At 48.1% G+C, this 24,171-nt stretch overlaps 1 long non-coding RNA gene across 1 annotated transcript; it reads left to right on the top strand.

Moving 5' to 3' along the window:
* Window positions 1-653: 653 nt before the first annotated feature.
* LOC124960825 (uncharacterized) lies at window positions 654-10,711 on the top strand. Its single transcript, XR_007104153.1, has 5 exons — window positions 654-770; window positions 1,726-2,004; window positions 2,351-2,529; window positions 10,318-10,437; window positions 10,596-10,711. It is a non-coding gene; the product is annotated as an uncharacterized LOC124960825 (long non-coding RNA).
* Window positions 10,712-24,171: the final 13,460 nt, after the last annotated feature.

Raw genomic sequence — 24,171 nt, 5'->3', positions numbered from 1 at the left:
CCTTGCCCTCAGATTCACATCTAATTCAGCCTTCACAACCCACCTTAAATTTCTGAGAGCTTGTTCCTGAATTCTACCAGTTTGGCAAGCTTTGCTTTATAGACAGCGAATACCTAGAGACCTTATGCATACCTACAGACCTTGGGGGATGTTAGAATCTGTCATGTGACTGAAGTCCCTCTCTCTCGGGAGTACTGGACTTAGTACGGGAAGTCAGGTGTTTCCTCTGCAGGACTTCTCAGAGTCTTGGGTATGCTCCTGCAAATTGGGAGACTCAAGGAGGATGTTGAACCAGCAGCATTCCCCAACTTAATTTCACTGCAGCACATAGAATAAACTCTTCCCACGGAGGACCTTGATTTTACGTTGAGGATCTGAGCCTTGAAGGATGGATGACTTTAGAAAAGCTCAGAGTGGCAGACTTGGGTTCTAAATCTGGAACTTACACCTTCTTGAGTATTTCAATATCTGTCCAACAGAGACCAGGGTTCTTACCTTCGAGGGCTGTTGCTCGGTTCATAGAAGTACTATGAAATATGAGAAGAACTCAATCCAGGGTGAGGTATACAGTAGGGGCTCAATAAATGCGATTTTTCTCTTCTCCCTTTTGCCTTTTCTGGTAGAAGTACACTATGCATAAAAAATGAACCCTACCAGACTGGCCACGTTCATGTACTCAGCAGATGAGGATGAAGCCATTCACAAGAACAAAGGCTGGAGCAGCGCCAGCTCCTAAGGAATCAGTCACCCAAGCAGACTTCCTGGAGGAGGTAGGTCTCTGCTAGGCCAGATTCGGAATCTTAATTCTCCAGTAAGGGCCTGTGGCGGGGGAGGCATCTCTCCCTGAGCAAGCTACAGCAAGAATCTTTCTCTTTATTTTCCTTTTCCACCCTGGAGGCCCATTTCCCCACCAAATCCAGCCGACGCAGCACTTGCCTTCCCCTCCCACCGCCTGAACTTGGCCCACATCTCAAGTTCCCCTAGGTGTGAGCCTCAGAGTGGGGCCCTCCTGGCTTGTGGAAATTCACTGGGCCCGGCCTCTCCGCCTGCCCGTAGAAGCCTGCTGTGCTGATGCCCTCAGGAAGTAGGGGGCAAACAAGTCACTGGGGCCCAAGCAGTCTGGGGCGCTGGCCTGGGCCCTACTACCCCAACCCTGGCCCCGAGGGATGGGAGAGAGCAGACAGCACTGTAGATTCCTCTCCCCAGATTCTGTATCACCTTCGGCCACACACCAGCCCCTCCAGGGCTCATTTTGCCCTGAATTCGTCTAATATCTGTAACATTCCTAGAACTAGCATTCTTTTTACTGATGAGAGAACAGAGACTCAGGGAGATAGCGGGACACCACACCTGTTTGGTCTGAAGTCCAAGCTTTTCCCACTGATGCTCTGGAGCCCTTTCTTTCTCTCTGTGTCCTTCCTGACTCCCCCTCCAGAAAGCCCTCACCTGAGGCCATGCTGACCTCTCTTTCTGAGTTGGAACCACAATACTCAGCTCCCTTTAGTTTGGATTTCTGGGAAGAAAAGGACTAGGCCAATGTCCTACCAGTGTAACCCTAGTGCCTGGCACTGCACACATTAATCTCCATGTGTGCAGAGAAGGAACAAAGGATAACTTTTGAGACTACATGGAATGGACAAATCATGCGCTTCACTGCCCGCATCCAAGTGGCTCAGTGTCTTCTCAGCACTCTGCGGTTCTTCCCCTTCCCCTTACACCATACAGGGTTGTTTCCGGCTCAGGGCTGGGCGTCATCTGCTTTACCCTCCTGCGACCCAGCTGGCTTCCTGGATTTCATCAGGGCCCCCAAATATTCATGAGCAAACCCCTGCGGCTGGACACACTCAGGAGGGGCACCGTAAGATCTCGGCTCCAATTCTCTCCCTCTGAATGAGCTGCGGTCCAGCACGTTCGCGTCAGACCTGGAGCTTGCACCACCGCCCGCCGAAACCCACTTCAATGATTAGCGAAGGTGCCAGGGAAATTATGAAAACCATGTGACAGGTAAATGGCTGTTCCTGCTACTTTCTTAGGTTTCAAAGGGAGGATGGCTAGCTCCAGCGTGTGGGCTGGGAATTCAGGCTTTGCAAGTGCTTTCCAGAATACACGGGGCAGAGAAGACCCAGCAGGATTCTGCTGCTCCCTCCAGTGAATCCCAGTGGGCCTCTCAGACTGCAGTACTGGGGCCGTTTGCAAAATTGGCTCCAAACTAACACTGTGGCTTTGTTCCCTCCATGAAGAGCAGATGTACAAAGGGGTTCTGAGCAGAAACAGGGCGGGATTAGAAGCCAGACAGCTCTGTGGCTGGAAGACACCTTGGGTCACTAAGTCCAGTCTTTTCCCTTTTCAGACAGAAAAACCAAGGCTCAAGCAAGATGTTTGCCCAGAGTCAAACAGCTTCTTGTAGATGGAGCCATGGCTAGAGCGAACACATTAGCATCTCTGTCAGACCTTGGAAAAGACTGAATGATGGATATCCGCAAGGAATCATGCCCAGCAGCCTCTCTTTGGCTGGTCATCCTATCCCAGGTACATGTGACTGACTTAGGGGTAAAGTTGGGCAGTGCTCGGGAAGGTGCCTAAGGGGGTGGAGGCTGGTCATGTTTTTGCCTCTGGCCACCTGGCTCTGTCCCCCAGGGATCTGGGTGTCCAGAGAACTCATAGCAGAACACAACTCAAAACAGAACGCAGCCTGGTCACCACATTGCCTTTGGCACAGGGAAAGGAGAATGTACCATTGGTAAATATCAGGTGCCTTCTCCAAAAGACCCATGAAATACTTGTGAAGGCATCTTCCACATCTCCACATGGAGACTCCTATGGGTCTTCCTGTAAATACGCATGTGCTAGCACCTTCACTGGCTCCCTTTAACTCTAAGAAATGGAAGCTAAGTTCTTCCCACAATGCTCAAAACATTTACATACTTACCTGTCCTACCTCTCACTCCTCATCTCTGAAAACTGATCTGTACATGCCATTCATGATCATCATGTCCAAGTGCTTCTGGATCTTAATAAAACCCCATAACAAAAATAAACAAAAAACCCTACCTGGAATGTTCTTTTCTCTTTCTCTGTCTGGAGGACTATTTATCCTCTGTAACTTAACAATCAAGTGAAATGTGTCATCTTCTCTGTCAGTTCTTCCTTTCATCCCTAATCTGTTGTACCTCCAAAATATATCCCAAATCTGACTCTTTTACTGTCTGCATGGCTACCTCCCAGGTCAGAGTCACTGTCCCCTCTCACCTGCTCTATTGAAATAGGCTCCTAAATGGCCCCCCGCTTTCCACTTTTCCCCAGTACAAGCTGTTCTGCATGCAGCAGTCAGGGTGATATTTTTTTCCTACATCATAAAACAGATCATATCTCTTCTGTGCGCTTAAAACTCTCAAGTAGCTTCCATTGCAATCCTTCCCATGACTTCCATCATCTCCCCAGCCCGTCTCCCTCTTGTCACATCATCCACTCTGCCTTGTCCTCTGTGTTGCAGTCACAGTGATCACCTTCTTGTTCCTCAAACAAACCAAGCTTATTCTGGGACTTTTGCCTTCATACTTGCCTGGAGGGTTTCCCCCACATCCCATAACAGGCTCTTGTCATAATTCATGTCTTGGCTCAAATATCACTTCTTGGAGAGGTCCTCCCTGTCCGTTCCACAGAGCAGTCCCTGTTGTAGTCCCTGTTTGATTATTTTTGCAGCAATCATCCCTACATCAAGTTATTTTATGTATTTGTTTCTAAGTTTATTTTCTGTGTCTCTGGCTACAATATAAGCTCAAGGATGGAAGAGATGTTGCCTGTCTTGATTGAGGTGTCCCCACTGCCTAGAACAGTCCTGGTATGGGGTGGGTACTTGATAAATAAATATCTATGAATGACTGCATTAAGCAGCATCCCAAGAGACAACACCCTGTGGAAGAAGGAGACCTTTGTGGGCTTTCTGGATGAGCTGGAAGAAGGTGGGTAGGATTCGTGTAGGTGGAGAGACTCCAAGAAGGTATCCTAGGAAATATACCAGGATCAGAAGTGGACTGGTTGGAAAGAGAAAAAAAGTGTAAGAGAAAGAGTGGCTGGAGCAGGAAGTCTGGGTGCTGAACAGAGATGGAGCTAAGGTTATCTCTGTGCCTTGGCAAAAGGTCAGAGTTGGGGACACAGGGGGCAGGTGAGGAGGCAGACTCTGGAGGTCCTTGAAGACCAGATAGGAACTCCCCCTACTCCCAACTTTTCCAAAATCCATTCCTGGCAGTCTTCCTTTGCATGTACATGGTACTATTTCCAATTGAAAAGAGACAGGAGCCATAAAACTTAAGAGTCACATAATATGCTCATCAATAAATGGAAATGATTCTCACCCCTGCTAGGACTGAGCAATGTCTGAGCCAATGTGGGGTTTCAGAGAAGCAGGGGAGGAACTTCTCTGAATGAGTGGCAGTTATGCAATCCTTATCTTCAAAGGGACTTTGAACCACCTCCAGAACTAACTTTTAACCTCCAATGCCCTTTAGCCCACCTCTGTTCAAGAGGATGTCAGCTGCTCCTTGCACAACTCCAATGACAGGTGATATGAGAGTATCATATCGCTAGTCATGCCTCTCAGAGAATCTTCCTTTCTTCATATTGAGATGGATCAAGTCTCCTTGGAATTCTTCTTCTAGGACTTTACTCCAATTCTGGGACTACCCACTCTGCCCCTGGAGGACACACAAAAGCAGGCATTACATCCTCTAGGGCCTTCTGGTCAGACTCCGTACTCTGGACACTTCCACTCTTTCTCTACAGCGTTGCTTCCAGACGCCTTTCAATACTGAACACCTCCTTCTGGCTTGACCCAGTTTGTCTCCACTCTGCTCCCATTGCCCTGGGGAGCATCTCCACAGAAGAGTGCCAGGTGACTTAAGAGACCATTGCATACTCTTTCAATCCTACTTCAATATCACACATATCACATGACAGGTGAAAATGTAAAATGGTTCAGCACTATGGAAAATAGGATGGTGGGTACCCCCTAAATTAAACAGATCCAGCAATTCCATTTTTCAGTATGTAGGCCAAAGAATTTAAATGAGGCACTCAGACACATGTATACCAATGCATGGGGCAGCATTATTCACAATAGCAGAAGGCAGAAACAGCTCAAAGGGCCACGGATGAAGGGACAAACCGCACGGTATATTCACACACTGGACCACTTACTCTGCCTTAAAAAAGAAGAGAATCCTGACACATGCTCCAAGTGGATGAACTTTGAAAATAGTATGCTAAGTGAAGTAAGCCAGAGGCAAAGATAAACATCCTCGATCACACTTGTATGAGATACCTAAGATAGGCAAATTTATAGAGACAGAAAGTAGAATAAAGGTTACCCCAACCTGGGGGGGGTGGGGTAGGTAGGTACACATAAAGTGCTTGATCAGGGAGTTGAGTTTCTGTTTAGGATGATGAAAAAGTTATGGAGATGGATAATGGTGACATAGGTTGTACAACATTATGAATATACTTAATGTCACTGAATTATACAGTTACCGGTGGTTAAAATGGTAATTTTACATTATTTATATTCATTTCAACAAAAACATATCTACCCTCCTCCCCACGTCCAAAATCAGTCAAGAACCAGGCATTTACGAGGTACGTGCTAAGTACAGGGACGGTTTCACACACTGTTCATAATGACACCAAGAGTACTTGAATTACTTTATTTAACCCACACAACCTTCTCAATTAACTGTCCTTGTACCAATTTGATGAATGTAATGGAGGTTAAGAAGCTTCCTTAAGATTACGTAGTGGTAGCTCAGGACATAACTATGAATGCTCAATTCCATCAACCATGTTCTTCACTGCTATATCTGGCTGCTTCCTGAAAGACACTGGGAAATGCTTGTGAGCAAGAGAAACATGCTTGTGTATGTGCACACACACACGCACACACACACACACACACACACACACAGCATGAAGGTGGTCTGACCGGCGAAATGTGTGCAAAGGCTTCTTAAGAGGCACAGCCATACACTTTGGAAGTGGGCAGCTTGTCTCTTGCTCACTCTGAGTCCTCAGTTAAGATTGTCGAGTGGATGAGTACTGAACGGCCATTGGTGTGTCCTGAGGAGGACAGTTTTTCTGAAGGAGGTGGCATTTCAGCCAGACCCTGTTGTGCAGGAAGGTGAGAGGAAAGAGGACCTCACCCTGCTTTCTGTCTATAGCCTGTCGACCTCCAGACTGGGCTTAGGGGAGCCTCTGTCCCTTTGCACATCTCCAACCCCAAACTTCCTTGCTACTGGCATCTGTAACATTGTGGGCTGGGCTTGTGTGTCTACTGCCCCACCAGGCAGGCACTGCTGGCGGGCAGGGTCCCACTCTCACTCTCTAAAGCCCCATGCCCCGCCAGGGGCGGGGCTGGCACAGAATCACCTTGTGGTTTCTCACTGAAAAGATGAACAAAGGGAGCTTGCTGGAGAAACCTACGGAAGAACTCAGCCTTGGGAGCTCTTGTTCAATTCTCCTTTTTTCCCTATAATTAGAACAAATTCCCGGTTAGCTCAGTTTCCATTCCCGAAGGTGGGAGGAATTCAGGAAACGTCTCCCAAGATGCCGAGCCCTTCTCAGTCTGACTGTCTAGACATGTGACCCACAGGCTGCCTGCCCTTGGTGTGATCTCGTGCAGAACTGCTGGGGGCTGCCGCCACAGCTGGGGCACATTACCTCTGGGGCTGGCACGGCCTCTGTTCTAGGTTGAGGAGTCCCAACTAAATGGCTGAGGCATTCACCTGGCTGGCAGTTGCTTGTGCTGGTGAGGCTGCGTTGCTGCCACAGTGTACAACCCCAGGGGTGCAATTCACCTTGAAGACAAAGTAGATCATGTTTTCTAAAGTAGTCACACAGGAGCAGAGGTCAGGTTGCTAGTGACAGGCTTGTCTTTGTGGCCATCTCTCCAGCTGTGTGTGCTACTGATACCCTCAAGAGCTCCACTGCTCGCCCAGGACCTCTCTGCCATCTGGATTCCCTAAGTCGATATGTTTTTCTCTCACCTCCAACTTGTCAATAGGGCAAACAATGTTTGGGTAAAGCTCTATTGTCCTCTCTGAGCCTCACTTTCAAATTTGGACAAAATAATCCTGCCAGTCTCTCCATCTTGAACAAACTAAGGCTCAAACTAGGACCACCATACATTCTCCATTAGCTCTAGTCTTGGCCAAGTTCATTCCCAGCTACTCACAGTCCGGGTGATCTGGGCCTTCTGTGCTGCAAAACTCAGGCCCTGTGCAAACGACTGGGCCAGGGACTGTCAACGTGACATCCAGCTGAGCATCCCCAGGGATGGTGCTTCTATAACCAGCCTACTGGGATGAGGGTGGGAGACTGAACATTCCAACTCAGCCCTAAGTGGCCTCAGGGGAGAATTTAGAGGAAAGGGCAATGGGAAGCTTTAATCCTGGGGAATTTAGTCACTGCAAGGTAGATTTCTAAATGGGTAAGGATTTGTGCCTCTTTCCAGCCTCCACAGACTGCAGAGAGAGAGGTTTTAAATACCCAAGGTATCAAGCTCATAGTTGAACACATTCCTCATTTGGTTCCCAGGACTCAGAAATGGTCAGGTAGTGGTGATCATGGGGGGCATTGGAGGTGCCATGGGAGAAATGAGATAATGGTCTTAGGCATCCCCTGTGGGGTTATAAGATGTGCCTAATATACTTACAGGGGCCTCCTTGACCACCGTGGGGCATTTTATGACTTGGTAGGATTCAGAGTTCTCTTGTGTGGTCCTCTTATATGGAGAAGCTGAATCCCAAGGAGGAAAAAAGACTGTCTCCAGACCACCTTGGAACAAATGAAGTTAATGGCAGAGCCAGGGCTAAGACTTGGGTCTCCCATCCATAGAGTGGGCTAATTCCTTCACTTTTGACAGTGTGGCTTCAACACCAGCCACAACCAGTATAAATCAGTGCAATAAAAAATGTCACATGCAGATATTTACCACATTGCTCATTTACCAAGTCTTTGCCCTGTGCAGGTTGTGAACGCAGAGATGGTAGAGCTGGGAAGAGACAGAGATGAACCAAGTGCCACCCTTGACCTTGGGCTGCTCAGGAGAGGAGTTTAACAACCTGAGAATAGATACTTTAGGAGGGAGGAACTGGGGGATGGGGAGCACATCTGGCTGGAAGGGGGACTGGGAGTTGGAAATCTGCTCCTGTTTTCTGTTTTCTCATTTTTATTGGTCTTATCTCCCCTCTTACTCCAAGAGAGGGATTAAGGCTCCCTCATTAGTCTGGGAGTCTCTCTGACTGACCCTCTGAGTCAGCCTCTCTTCTCCCAACACCCAGCATGACCTCCCATTGAGTGACTCTCTCTAACTTGTCCAGGCCCAGCTCCTACCTGACTCAAGCCACTGTATCTCACCTGGAGCACCACTGGGCTCCTCACAGTTGGACACATTCCTTGTTTGATTCTCAGGACTCAAAAATAACCCGGTGCTGGTGATGGTGGTGGATTATGGAGGTGCCCTTTCACCTAGTGCCTCCAGCCCATGCTGTCGCATACCTCCCACTCATAGCTGCTAGAGTGACCTTTCTGAAGAAAACGATCTTTTGGAACTGAGTTTTATGGGAAACTGACAAGGCCTCCACCTTGCTTCAGGGTTGTTCTGGGACAAGCACCGTCAGTTTCTGTCAGTGTCAGGACCAGTGGGAGGAAAGCAGGTGGAAGGTTTCAGGTCTGACGCAGGTGACATGATCTACCTTCCTGAAGGTCCAGGCTTGTAACAGGTTGCTCTGAGAGAGAGCGGAGGGACGTGGTAGACTCCCCATTTTAGGAGACATATGAGCAGGGACCTGAGATCCTTTTGCTTACTTGGACTTTCTAGAGGGTGTTTGGGCATCAGAACCAGGCATTGGATTCTAAACCAGGACATAAGATCACAGGCACTTCATGGCACCGTGTCTGTTTCCATGTCTGTACCCCTTCTTGGGTGGTAGCAATTTGAGAGCTTTTGTGAGGCTGATTCATCTCTGGAGCCCAGTTTACTAAATCTAGCAAGTGCTTACTGAGTGAATGAATGATTTGTGAGCTGCTGAGATTCCAGAATTACTCCGGGACTGGGCCCAGCCTCTCCAACTGAGGGATGGTGGTGGGAACTTGGGTGTGGAGAAAAGGCTCCCCTCTGGCTGCCAGTCTCTGAGAGCTTCCCCACTTCAAAAGACTTGTAGATAAGAAAGGCTTTCTGGGCTAAGTGAGACCATCCCCTCCCTGGCCTTCCCCAATCCCCCCACGCCAAATGTACACATGAAATCTAGCTTCCTTATCTGCCTGAGCTCAGATCTGGCACCCTGGGAATTGAAAGGCACAGGGAGGGAATTGATTGTCCATCCAGATGTCCTTAAAGGCATCCAGCTGTGGACCACAGGACATTGTTCCTTCTGAGGTGCCAGCCACAACTTCCACCTGCACAGAGGTGTGAGACCTTGCTTGGATTGGAATGGAAGATGCTGCCTGGAAGGCAGAGGATCTCAGCCAGGGCAACAGAGGCAGCTGGAATGATTCTGGGCGAGGAAAGTATACGAGAGGATAAATAAGTAGAGGTTCTCACCTTTGAAGAGAAATCCCCTGTACAGAGTCTTTAATTTGCTTGTGATGAGTGGATGGTTAGATGGATGGAAGGGTGGATGACTGGTATGGATGGAGGTCCATTCAAAGACTTATCAGAGATGCAATGAGTCAGGACCAGCCGGTCCCCAAAGAGCTCACTGTAAGCAGTTGGTGATGATACCACAGTTGAAATTCAATTTGGGGTTGGGCCTTGAAAGATGGAAAAGGTGTGGTTACAGGTTGAAGACAAGATTGAGCTGAAGTCTCGAAGCATGTTCAGGGGTGAATCCCCTGGGATTTGAGATGCTCTAAATATTTCTTGGACCACTTTGAGATGAAATTCAAATGACCAAAGATTTTGGTTGATTTTTGCATTTTAAAATTGGATTTTGGTATTGACATTCATGTCAAGCTTATGGAAAAAATTGAAAGTTAATTTTAATTGACTTAATAACAATTTAACTCCTTAAAAAATTAAGAAAATCCTATCATCCTAATGTATTCTGTGCTATGTGAATCAAAGCTGGAAAGGGAAGTGTAGTTTTTGTACAGTCTTTCATTTAACATAATCTACATGAGGATTATAATGTGCACTTTCATATAGACACACTTGGGTTCAGGGAATTACAGAATTTGTTCCAGGTCACATAGTCAAAGTTGGCAGAGCTGAGATCTGGTGCCGTAGCTCGGACTCGAAAGCCACCTGATCTCTATTATATCTCACAGATCTACAGACCTGTCTCAGCAGAAGGACCCCTGGGTACTGCTGCTGGAATTCCAGAGCCACAGAAACAGAGATTAAAAGCTTTGAGTCTGAACAAAGACCCGGAGGCAGGAGGACCAGGGGTGAGCTTGGTGGGGAAGTGGTTATTGTTCCTTGTGACTGAGGAGAGTGTTTGCTTAAGAGGGGAAAGGGAGATGAAGCTAGAAAGGGAGATGGAGCCTGTTTATGGGGGGCTTTGAACACCGAATCCAGAACTGCTCACATTTCTTTATGCTCCTAGGATAGAGTTGACACCAGTAGCTGTTTTACAGAAATATTATATGCCAAAAGAAGAAGAAGAAGAAGAAGAAGAAGAAGAAGAAGAAGAAGAAGAAGAAGAAGAAGAAGAAGAAGAAGAAAAGAAGCAGCAACTTGGTATTGTAAGGGAAAATGATATTCAAGTTATTTGAATTCAGTTTCTGCTCTTCTTCCTATAAACAGATTTAATTAAAAAAAAGCTTCAACTTTTAGCATTTATTAACTACTTGTTTTGTGACAGGAACTTTTTTGATAATTTTACATGAATTAACATTTTTCCACACACTAACCCTATAAGGTAGGGACTGCTATGAACCCATTTTACATATAAACAAATGGAGGTAGTAGTTGTGCACCTTGGACAAATGACAAATGATCTCTGGGTCTCAGTTTTGTAGAGATTTGAACCAAATGAAATATCTGATGTGAGCACAGCCACACAGTTAATATGTGGGAAATGTTTGTGGGATCTTCATCTGACATGAGGAAGGAAGCATCAAGTCCAGTTTTCTAACCCCAGACTTTGGTTCCTTTGCTGTACCTTGCTTCCTCCCAAGAGTTTTACATACAGTCAATGAGCATTAAATATCTGCAAAATGGTTGATGAGATTGTTGTGAGTTCCAGGGTCTGCTTTGGATTGGCTGCCTCCTCCATCTCATCCCTAGGAGGGATGAGGTGGGTTTTCCTGAGCTGGGAAGTCCCTTCCTGCTCACACAGGCACTTCCCTGATTCCTAGGAACTGATCTCCAAGTGGAAAGTTTTCAGTCAGCTTCCTGGGAGGGGGTGGGCACTCCCTGTCATAAAGGTTATGCTTCCCTTTATGCTGGTGTCAGCCCTTGGGCAGGGTGGATCCCCATCTCTTTGGGTGGTATGTGCGAGACTTGTTGGCTTGTCAGAGAGCCAAGTGCAGATGAGGAGTGAATGTGCTTCATGTTGCCGGGTGGGTGGGTAGCGGCTTGTGTTTGTGCTAATGTGAATGCATCAGCCTTCATGCCCATTTCCTCCTAGATGGGGATTATCTGGTCCTTCAGGAAAGAAAAAATCACTCAACTAATGAAATCCAAGCTGGGAAGTTTCGATTGGGGGCGTTGGGTAGTGGGCATACTGCATCATGCTCTTTGAAGGGTGGTCTTTTCTCTAACTCCCTCTCCTCGCTTGGAATTTCTGCAGAACTGGTGACAGGACCCTTTAGGATAATAACATCTGCAGACCCTGGCCTTGCATTTAGCTCTGAAGGGAGGAAAGAGGGCAATGAAGCTAGTAGTGTGGAAGGTAGGACTCTGGGCCAAAGACAGGATGGAGAGAAAGGATGCAGCCAGGCCGACGAGCAGGCCAATGGGGTTCCCAGGCATTCAGGTCTGCAAGTGACACCCAGGGACATGGTGGTGTAATGGGAGGTGCCTGAGCTCTGATGTCACTCACATCTGAGACTTGCTAAAAGATACCTGGATTTGTGTTAAGTCAGGTCAGTGCAGAGCTGACCAGGTAGGGGCCCTGCTGCACAGGATGGCAGCAGGAAGGGAGGGTGGGCTTATTTTTAGAGTCAAATTGCTGGCTGAGATCATAGCCCCTCTCCTGATCCTGCGGAAGGATGTACCTTAAACCACGTTGGGGTGGGAGCTATTCTCAGGAAAGCCCAGCTCGCCCTGACCTGCCAGACCTGTCAGACCCTCCCCCCATCCTCTTTGGAACCTCCCAGCTGGAGTTTGTTTGCACAGCTGGCCTGGGGGTAGCTGAGTCGGTGGGGAGGGGCTGCCCTCTGGGTCCTGCGCTCTGGCCAAATATCCTTAGGCCAATTGGAAGGAGCCCAGAATGATGAAAAGGGCCTTGCAGATCCACAAATGTGATGTGGAATCCTGGAATCCTGGAATCACAGGCTGCTACCTTCCTGCTGTCTAATCTCTGGCAAGTCATGGACCCTCAAAGAGCCTCCATTTCCTGGTCTGTAAAATGGAGAGAATACTGTTTGTGGCAGTCTTTGGGGGGAACTAAATTTGATTACACATGTGAATAACTGAGACTAACACCTGATACACAGTGGGGTTATAAACGTCAGTTCCCTTCTCTTTCTTTTCATTCTAGACCATTTCTTCTCTTTTTCACCATACACTAATTATCCCTGTGTATGTTCACTGAGTGTCATGGGCAACAGGCCTGTGGATGCCATGGTGAGAGAAATGGGCTCCAGCCCTTATGAGCAGCTCAGAGACTCATGGCAGAGACAAACAGGAACAATCCATAGGTAGGGGGGAACAGGATATGCTGCTCAGGAGAGGTGTTGCCTGGACCCTGCTAGAGTCCCCTCAGCTCATCTTCCTAGTGGTCAGATGCCCTCCCGTTGCCTGAGCAGTGGGCAGCTGCATCCTTCCTGTAGCACTGTCCCTCCAAGGAGGTTTCCAAGTGGGTCCCCACAAGGCATTCCAGTAAGTACCTACAATAACAACTCTCAGACCTATGCGGAGAGGTGGGTAACATTATCACCCCAGTTTGCAGGTGTAGTGAACAGTTGCAGGGCGTGATAGGAATCCAGCTCTGGATCCAGGATTCAGCTCTTTCTACCAGACCAAGTTGCCTCCTCTTTAGGTCTTTTTCTTCTCTGGACTTCCTCAACCCTTTAGGAACCATTTATCCACAGTGGGTTCTGATTAGTTGTTTACTGACTGGTTGTTCCCACTATCAAGAAGCCCTTCAGGAGCTGGGACGGTATTTCTTTTGTGTCTGTGACCAGCAGCCCAGCAGTCCAGCATAGGGTCTGGCACTGAGTGGGCATCAATTAATGGTGAAATAGATCTGGTACCACAGCACCACATGACAGCTCCCCACACATACCAGTTCCCCTGGGGAGTGAGTGGGCAGAGCAATTGCAGTGGTCACCGTTCTCTTGAATTTGACCTCTGCAGCATGACCCTACCCCTGTTGGACTCAGTGCCTCCCTTCCTTCTTTCTTGTAGGTCCTGAGTGCTCTTGGACCAACAGGATGTGACAGGGCAGAATGTGTGACCCACCCAGGTCCAGGCAACTAGGCTGGACCAGGAGGTGAGGGCGGGAGCTCCTGACTCAGACTGAGGGTGAGGGTTAGGGAGGGAGAGATGTCCACCAGCAGTCACATCTCACACACCCAGTACCACATGAAGTGTTCAAGAGAAGCCTGGAATTTGAGGTTGGGACACAGGGATCCAAGAATTGGCTCAAAAAGCCTGAGCAGACTTGGCCAGTTCCTCCAGTTTAGATGTGGGTCTGTCTGTCGTCGGTGTCTGAGTAGCTGCTTCTCTTTCCTGTCAGACTCCAGAGACATGCTGGCCCATTTACTTGGGGCTCATCAGGCCCACAGCCTGAAGAGCCTGGGAAGGAGCTCACCCTAGGGAGTGACTGACAGGTTGTCAGGGGGAATGAACTTTTGGATGGGAACTTAGTTCATGGGCAGATCAGACAGCGGCAGGGATCCCAGGGCGAATTGACCGGGTGATGGATGCTCTGAGACCTTCTCATCTGCCTCTGCTCTGCTTCCCCTGCCCACCCCCAACCTCCATCTGGCCTTCTTGTCCTCTTTTTGGTTGCTAGCCAGTGATGCTGGCAGTGGGAAGAGCCAGCTAATCCATCAGGCTGAGGATGCAGGGAGGCGCCAGCCATCGTTCATGAATCAGCTCAGTTCTGGTGTTCTGTCAGTCGGACATAGCACGGCAGCTGCATCACCCTAGAGTGTGTGCCCTAGGGACGTCGCACAGGAGAAGGAAGCCTTCAGGCCCAGGGAGATGTGGTCTCAAATCCTGGCACCACCCTCATGTGTTTGGTAAACTTGGGCATACAATGTGACTTCTCCAAGGCTCAGGGCTCTCCTCTGTCAGAGATAACAGAAACCACCTTGCCCGATTCACAGGTTGTTGAGAGGATCAAATGAGAGAAAGAGTTTTCAAATTGCTGCCAATGGTCGTTACTATTTTTTTGGTACCAGGGATTGAACTGAGGGGCACTCAACCACTGAGCCATATCCCCAGACCTTTTTTTGTATTTTATTTAGAGACAGGGTCTCACTGAGTTGCTTAGGGCCTTGCTGAGGCTGACTTTGAACTCACAATCCTCCTGCCTCAGCCTCCCAAGCCACTGGGATTACAGGTGAGTGCCACCATGCCTAGCTGGTCATTATTATATCCTTGGTTAGTGGTTAGTGGTAGAGTCCAGTCCAACCCAGGCTTCCTGACTCTCAGACTTTTGTTCTTATTGTGTACCAGTCCTTCACATTGATCTACCTTAGGTTACAGGCTGGTCTAGAGGCACAGGGATAGATCTGATGAACTCAGGCTAATCCTACTGAATCTGTCTGATTCCTCCGGTTGAGAGCACATAAGAATTGGGTCATAATTGTTCTAAACTGAATGAGCAGTGAATATGGGAGATGAAGTTGTACCTACCAGTGCATCCCTAAGGATATTTCTAGAGACTCAATATGAAGGGTATGTGTTTATTGTGGGCCAGAACTGGGAACAGGTATTGGGGATCAGGAAGGAGGCAGATATAAGCTCTAGGCCCCAAAGAACTTGCAAACTCTTTGGGGAGATGTGATGCTCATTTAAGAGATGCTAACTAATATATTGGGCAGAGCATGCAAGATAGCAACTCTTATCTATTTACAATAGCATTCTCAGTGCCTTACGCACATAGTAGACATTCATCAATTCTGTTCCATGAAGGAATAAGCAGATGCATGAATGCCACTATCTTTGTGTGTCATCCATGTGTGTCCTTTGGGACTTCCATGCTCCTAGAGAGGGTTGGTAAGATTTGGGCTGAGTCAGAGACATCTCGGTTGTTCTGTAGTTGCTTGTCATATGTCCCTGTCCCTGCTCATGAGGGTCTATAGTCCCTCTTAGACACGTCAAATCATCAAACTCGGATGCAAAACTTTGCACTTTTCCTTTTCCCACAAAATTTTAACTGACCTGGGGATTTTTCTGAGCTTCGTTATTTTACTGAAGATTTGAGGTGTTGTAGAGGAGGGATCACAGGTTCTGCCAACTTTAGAAGCTGCCCCATAGAAAGACCTCCCAACCTCCCCCACTCCAAGCTCCTGACTTGCGGCCTCTGCACAGCCATCTGAGAATACCCATGAGCTTCTCTCCCACTCCAGTCCATAGCTCATCAGGAGGAAGACTCATGTTTGCTCCCCACAGTCCCAGAAAGTCCTGAGGAATAGAGTATTCTCTGTTTTCTTCCTTTCTATATTAATGTTTCCAGGAGGATTCCAAGCCTGTGAGTTTGCAGAGGGCAGTGAGGCAGGTTAAGACTCAGGGAAGTGAAGACCTTTCTAACACCGAGAGCTGTCCAGATTGCCTAGAGGGACTGAGCTTCTAGATGTGCCAGCAGAAGGAGGTTGCCGAGGACCCCCCTCCCCCCACTGGCAGATGTGAATTCTCAGGTATTTATTCAGCTTGAGCTTGGAAAGTGTATGAAGCCAGGAAGCAGAACTGGGTTTACGGCCCCAGCTCTGTTACTGGATTTCATTGCAGGCTCGATCAAATTCCCACCTGTCTCTATGCCTCAGTTTCCCCAGTTACTCAACTGGTGGGAGCAGAGGATAGGAAGGTCTGATGGGTGCTCTCTCTGGTTCCCCTCATCCCTGAGACACTGTGATTTTCTGGTATCTCAAGAATGGAAGGTGATTTGCTTTTTTTTTTCTGCCACAGGAACTGGATGTCAAGTTTGTGGGAAATTGAAAGTGAGCGACTGAATCTTCTTATCTCTCTGGCTCCAGGCCTGGCTGGGGCTCTGTCTGGCTGCAGCAGATGGGGAGGGAGGTTTGGGAGAGGGGAGTTAGCCCCAGACCCTCCTCCGGAGCAAGTGAAGCAGGCCCTTGACTTCCTGTGAAAAGTGGGCCCAGCCAGGTGGGGCTGGCCTTCCTGATCTTGTGGATTGTTCTAAACCGAGTGACTGGGTGGTGCAGGAGACAGCGGTGCACGGCAGTGTGGCCTCTATAGCAGGGTCTGGGGGAACATATCCTGCATCTCTGCACCATTTGGGGGAAGCAAACCATCAGTCCTCCTGCAAGAAAGAGGAGGAAAGGCCTGCCATTAGGATGGCCTGGGATATAGATGGAGCCTTCCTCTTGCAATACAGACTTCATAGGAGGGAATAGAAAATCAGGGCTTTCTCTGACTGTCATTGAGACTGGTCCAAATGTTCCAAAAATCTTCTCCTCCAAAGTCTCTATATTATTCTGTTTTGTGTTGCTATGACAAAATACTGGAAACTGGGAACTTTATAAGGTAAAGAGGTTTATTTGGTTCACAATTCTGGTGTTGGGTGAGTTCAAACAGCATGGTACTAGCATCCTGGAAAGGGGGCCCCAGCAGCATCGTAATGTGGTAGAGAAATGACTGTGGGCAGAAGGGATCAAGTGTTTGGGGAAGCTACCTAGTAACATGGTGCCCTGATAAGAATTAACTGGGGTCCCAGGAAAACTATATTAATTTCTTCTGAGAATGATCCCATGGTCTAATTACCTTATACTAAGCCCCACCTTTTAAAGGTCCCACAAGCTCAAAATTACCACCTTAGGGGCCACTCATGTGCCAAGACTTTAGCACATGAACTTCTGGGAGACATGAACCTGTACAATCCATAGCAATTCAAGAACCACTGCAATCATTAGTAAACTTTTTTTTCTGTGAGCTCCTACCACATACTAGGTCTTGTGCTGAGAACAAACTGCACAGCAGTGAATAAGAAAGACAAGGCCTTTGTCTTATTGAGGGAGAAAGAGACAAGGAAAGAAGGCAATGATAGGTCAGAGTGGTACATTCCATGGCAGGAGCCCACAGAGGGTTGTGGAGGGGCCAGACAAGGACTGTGAAGGCTGAGTAGGGTTTTGCTAAACCAGGGGAATGGAAAGAGGGTATGTGGGGTTCCAGAGAGAAGGAGCAACAACTGCAAAAGCCTGAAGGCAGCAAGGCCCATTCTGAGGTGGGAGGTGCTGTCTCTTGAGTGTGACCTGGAGTGTGAATGGCTGGTGAGAACAAAGGGCGTGAGGAGGGGAAGGTGAGTGAGGGACTTAAAGGCTGCAGACAGCAGAGCCAGGATCAGGACCCATCTGGGACCCTGTGAAGAAAGGGTCCTAGAGGCAGTGGGAATCAATGAAGAATTTTAGTTGGAGTGGGAGGGTCCGCTTTGCTCTCAGAGAGGATGGCTGCCCTGCAGTGCGGAAGACAGCCTAGAGGGAGAGAGCTTGGAGAAGGGTGGGAAATGGCCTCTGGGAACCAAATGAAGGATGATGATGGATGGACTGGGGAAATTAATTGATGGCTTTGTAAGATTTGGAGGAGGTGGAATCAGCAGGATCTTGGTTTCCTGTGGACCCTGCATTCTGAATTTTGTTTTTCAAATGAACTGCATCTTTTAAGCGATTAAATTTGCTGCCTCCATTAAAAAATAGTTATGAAGCCACTGGTCTGGGACTGGAGGAGTTTCATTCAGGCGCTTTAGCTCCCTGACACATAGCTTCAAAAGTGGGTTTCACTCATTCACCACCCCTTATGTCACAGCAGCAAACAGAACTACTGATTACTGAATCAAATAATCATGAATTAAATAATTTGGCCACATCTGGTCAATATAATCACCATCTATGGCAGAGACACTTAATGTTTTAGTTGCTTAAAGGTTGCAAGCCCACTTCTCTGGTTTCTCTGCTTCTGGTATCACCATCTAAGTGGCCGTCTATACCATAGTCAGAAAGATCTTTCTAAAATGAAAATTAGCTATGCCCACAGTTCCTTGGTAATGCCAGGGTTTCTCTCCCTCAGTAGACCCCAGCAAATCCACAGATAACCCCTACATGCTATTCAAGGTTAAATGCATCTTACATTCATGATGCAATTCTGATCTTCAGAACCCAAATCTTGTTGAGTAACACCAACCTAGCTGCTCTTAAAATAGCATCCTTACCCAATAAGGCCCAGGATAATCTAGCCCCTGCCTATCTATGGTGTATCTGTAGTGTGTCAAGTTAGTTATGTTGGAACTATGTCTCCTGGAATTCCCTTCACTGCAAAGTTCTAAGTGTGCAAGAGGTGCCTGAGACACTTACAAGGACTTTGGAAGAGAGAAGTGCAACAGCAGCCCTGCTCCCTTCCACTGGTGCAGTTGAGCATGTTGGCGAGGGCAGTGGCCAGGCCTGCAATTCCTCCAAATCCTGATGCATTCTCCTTAGGCTTCTCCTCTTGGCCCAGGGCCCATCCAGCATGATGAAAGCCTCCACTGCTCCTGCAGCCACCTGCACAGCTCCTTTGGAGCCTGGAGGTAGTGTGACCTTCAGGAATCCATCCTCATGCCCATGGTTTCTCTTTGATTGTCTGCCCTGTAGAGTCCTGGCCCCAGCATCCCACCCAGAGACAGCAGCCTCAGAGTGTTAAGTCACATCCCTGTAATAAACTCCTTATTATTCCCATCATGCCTAGCAGCTGTGCTTCTCTGCTTGAACCCTGAGCAGTGCTTTGTCTCTCCTTGAGTTACTCCCATGGTGGGGTGCTCAAATAGGCATGCAGTTGATCTGGCTTCCTTCTTTTTTAATTTTTTATTTGTTCTTTTTAGTTATACATAACAGTAGAGTCTTTCTGACATTTTTATGCAAACATGGAGTATATCTTATTCTAATTAGAATTCCAGTCATGTGTTTGTACATGGCATTAAGATTCACTGTGGTTCATTCATGTATGAACGTAGGAAAGTTATGTTTGATTCATCTACTGTTTTTCCTATTCCTATCCCCCCTCCCTTCCCTTTATTTCCCTTTTTCTAAGCCACTGGACTTCTATTCTTATTTCCCAACCCCCCAACCCCCCTTGTGCATTAGTTTCCACATATCAGAGAGAATATTTGACCTTTGGTTTTATGGGATTGGTTTATTTCACTTAGCATGATAGTTTCATGTTCTATTCATTTACTGGCAAATGCCTTAAAGTCATTCTTCTTTATGGTTGAGTAATATTCTGTTGTATATATATACCACATTTTCTTCATCCATTCTTCTGTTAAAGGGCACCTAGGTTAGTTCCATAGCTTAGCTATTGTGAATTGAGCTGTTATAATATTGATGTGGCTGCATCACTGTAGTATGCTGATTTTAAGTCCTTTGGCTATATGCTGAGGAGTGGGATAACTGGGTCAAATGGTGTTTCTATTCCAAGTTTTCTGAAGAATCTCCATACTGCTTGGCATAGTGGTTGCACCAATTTGCTGTCCCATCAGCAAATTATGTTGCTCTGACCTTCAGTTCCTTTATTCATTTATTGCTTTTCTTGAACACCTGAAGCTTCTCCCACTTTGGGGTCTTCACATGGATTCTTTCTTCTTTCTAAATGCTGCGCTTCACCCTCTGCATGACCAGCTCCAGGTCTGTCTTCTCACAGGGCTTATGTTTAATGTTTCCCTCTCTCTTCTGCATTTTTTGGTAGCCCTTCACAGATTTGTGGGTTGTGCTTACAGGAGTACATGATGTGTTCAAATGTATCATGTCTCTTTCCTAAGTAGACCACAACCCTTATGCAGGTGGGGCCGCAACGGGATCCCTCACCTCATGAGTGTTGCTGTGTAGGAACTTTTTTTTTTTTTTTGCGCTCCTGGGAATTGAACCCAGGGCCTTGTTCTTGTGAGGCAAGCACTCTACCAACTGAGCTATATCCCCAGCCCATAGGAGCTCTTCGATCATGATTTATTTCATTGAATGGAAGAATGAGTGAGCACAGAAAAAGGAAAGAAAAAATGAAGGAAAGGAGAAGAGAAAGGATGGAAGAAAGAAAGAGAAAGAATGAAAAAAAGAAAGAAAAGGAAAAAAAAGGAAAGAAAGGAAGGATTGAAGAGGGAGAAAAGAAAGAAAAAGAAGTAGAAAGAAAGAGACGCTATTCATTTCCACAGTTTCTAGCTGCTGCCTCTGCCCCTGTACCAGGAGAATCATCCCTGAGGGGACAGGCAGGGTAGAGGCCCCTCTGCCCTTTGTTGTCCACCCTTCACAATGGTGGGTCCTGAGTGGCTCCTGCCCTCTCTCCCTGCTGGCCTGTAGCTCCCCGAGGTGCGACTGAGCTTGGCCCCCGTGGCAGGTGCGTGACTGTGTGAGCTTGCGTGCCGTTTTCTGCATGGAATTCCAAGTCTCTTACCATCAGACTCCGGCCCACTCACCTTCTCTGTCCCTGAACCCTTCACTGCCACCTGAACAAGCCTCTCCAGCCGCCAGCTTTTGCACACACAGTCCCTCCTGCCTCCGATGGCCCCCGCTTTCCCATCTGGCAAACTCCAGGCTGTCCTTCAAACCTGGCTTAAAGAGCAGCTCTCCTGGGGCTGGCAGAGCCCGGGAGTGTGGGATGGTGAAGGCTGACTTGGGCCCAAGTGTCGGCTGACATTTTTCCAAGGGTTTTCTTCCTCCTAAATGCTTCCTCTGTGATTCAAAGATTTGCCAGAAATAACAAAGGTCACAGGACCCAGAAAAAGCTAGGAGGCTCAGGTAAATAAACTGGGTATTGTTTCCCCAGTCACATGGAACACTCTCCTTCCTGCCAACGGTTTCTCAGCTCTGCTCTGCTGGTTGTCCTAACACATGCTCTTCCCTCCGCCTCCTCCCAACCCAGGCCTTCTGCTGGAACGGGGCTTGGACTTAGTTTGGGATCAATAATATCCCTACCTGCAGGCAGTAGTGCTTGTCCTTACAGTTCTCTCATTTTCATTCCTTTTGGGCCTTGTGCTGGACACAAAGTTAGCAGTCTCTCACCTGGTGAACTCTCAGTCTCACAGGAGGAGACAAACCACAACCTAGGTTGACAGAGGGAACCAGGCTGGGTTATGAGGACAAAGAAGAGGGGGCAAGGGAGTCTTTTCGGGGGAAGTGGTACCTGAAATTATACCTAAGGATCATCAAATTTGGTTAGGAGAGGAAACAGTGAGTGTCCTAGGCAAAGAGGGGTGAGTTCTGGGCAGAGAGAAGGACTAGGAAGCAGAGGGGCAGGGCCTGGTCTGGGTGGCTGGAGAGTGGAGTATCAGGACATGAGGTTGGACAGGCTGATGGGGACCACATCACAAAGGAACTAGAAATAACCAATTTGAACTTCACCTAGCAGGCAGTGGAGAGCCATGGTGGATCTTGATCTGTCCAACTCTAAAGTGGAAATGACTCGATGCTTTATTCTGCAGTGAAGGCATGCATTCTAGACCCTCCCTCCTCTTGGGCTATCTCATCATGCAACCCTGGGCCTGTCTTTCTCTATCTGCTGTCCCAGCTCTTCCTAAGACCCTACTCCCAGGTCTCTTTATCTCTAAATATTTGGACTAGGTGAGCAGTAAGGATTTTCTAGCTCCAGGTTACTGCCATTCCAGGATACTCCATTGGATTAATTTATTAATCAATCAACATTTATAAATTTGTGCCAGACATTTTGTAAGAAGATGGGATTCCCATCACTGCCCAGCAGGAGCACATGGTCTGCTGGAGAGGCAGATACATATACCCAAAACACAAAGCAGGATGAGCTCAGAGTTTTGTGATCCCAGTGGAAGGAGTGATTCATCCTCTCTTGGGGATCTGGGGCAGCTTCAGTGAAGAGACAGAAGATGATCTGGGCTTTGAAGGATGTATCCAGGGATGAAGATAGGGCCTACTTTGTTCAGGGGGCACAAGTCACCTGGGGGCCTGGAGCTGGGTACATAGGAGGCCCTCCATACCAGGTTAAGGGGTGTGCTCTACCCTCTGTAGGGTGTGGGGAGCACTAGGGAATGCTAAGGTGTAGACAGCTCACTTACTCTATTTTGGGGGTTGGAAAAGACTTTGTTTCACCCATGGAGTCAAATTCATGTGGCACGGATGGGAAAGGAGGGGTCATTTCAGATCCCCAGCTAGAGGCCAGATTGTGAGCCAAGAGACTGAATGTCTCATCTTGCAAGGTAGGAATCAGAATTCAGTCTAGACTGAGGCTCAGAGGGGTGATGCATAGAGTCTGAGATCACATGGTGAAGCCAGGATGGCAACCTCACTGGGGTCCCAACTCCAGAGCTGTGCTCTTGCCAGTGACCATGCTGACTTCTCAGTTGTTTGGAGCACTGAGCTGGGGCTGGGTATTTTCCACTAGACCCAGTGCCTGTGTGGGAGGGCTCTGTGCAAGATGTTTCCTGCTGGCCTTTGGTGACAGTAGGGTGTGGAGAGGACCACGTGCTGGAGGGGTGGGGGAGGAAGTACACCCCATCTCTCCTATCACTGGACACCCTCCTAGAATGGGCACCAGCCTCCCCACTACCCTGGGTGGGAATAAACTCTTGAACTCTCTGCAGAGATAAAAAAGTGCTATCTCCTCCAACCTCTGAGTGTCGGCAGACGGGGCCTCCTGGGCCAACCTCCGGCTGCCTCTACCCGCAGTTGTGAGGAAAAGCTGTTGGGGTGGGTGGCCCCTCCATTCTGCCCTCCCTTGGGGATGCACCAGCATAGCTAGTTAGCATAGCCTGCTGGCAGGCAGGGAAAACCAAATTGAAGGTACAAGAATCTAGGAGAGGCCTGGTCTACACTAGCTGGCAAGCTCTTTGCAAGTGGGCGACCTCAGTGCCACGATAAAATAAAATCAAACTCCCTGGTCCAGATGTTAGCCTGCCCTCTTGAACTGTGTAACTCTGGGAAAGATGAGTCAGTTCAGTGCCTGGGTCTCTCCGTAAGTGGGATTTTGGAGAGGCAGGCACTAGTTAATCGTATGAAGCACGGAGGATGGTTCCCGGCACTGTGGAAGAGCTCGGGAAGAACCAGTTACTTACCACTCAGTCTCTGATTCACTCTCTGATCACTGACCTGTGATTCCCCAACCTCCCTTTCCTTTCCTTCCTTCCTCAGGGAAGCCCCAGTGTCTTTCAAACCTCTTCTCTCAAATTGCCTCCTGTCCTAGGTCTCAGGAGAGGGACTGCTCTATGGATCCCTTCCCACTACAGCCTTTCTGGTCCTGCTCGGACGAGGCAAGGCAGGCAGCCCTCTGTCTCCCACACTGTCTTCCCAGTGCTGGAGAAAGGACCATTCTTTTCCCAGTCCTATAGGCAAAATGTCACTATGGTGAGTCATGGACTTATGGTCCTACAAAGTCAGGGTTGACAGGGGCCTCTGAGGGTACCCCTATCTGTTTCCATGTCATTGCTGTTTGTAGTCCCACCCTCAGTTGAAGGCACCAGACCTCTGTAGAGGTTTCAGGGCAGCAAGACTGATCCAGTTTGCCCTGATTCTGGGAAGAATGCCCAAGGACAACCAAGTCTGGGTCTCACAGTTCCAGGCCTGAGGATGAGCCTGCTTGTCCTTCCACAGTCCACAGCTGAGCAGGCTGGCTCTGAGCCTTTGCTATTTGGAGGGATGTTTTGATAACCTCTTACTGCTTCTCCCCCAGCCTGCAAAGCCCCACCTGATCACCCACACTCTGGGCCCCCTCTTATCTCCTCACTCTAAGCTTGTCATCCATTACTGTCTGCTGGCAACAAGAGTTTTATCTCGGCCTCCGTGGAATGAAATTGATTTCTGTGAATAATTGGAATAGCCGGCTGGTGACCCAGTATTGCT

This window comes from Sciurus carolinensis, chromosome 1, assembly GCF_902686445.1.
Source record: "Sciurus carolinensis chromosome 1, mSciCar1.2, whole genome shotgun sequence".
NCBI lineage: Eukaryota > Metazoa > Chordata > Mammalia > Rodentia > Sciuridae > Sciurus > Sciurus carolinensis.
Note: the sequence above shows the minus strand (reverse complement) of the source record. Positions and strands in the feature narration are given on the sequence as shown.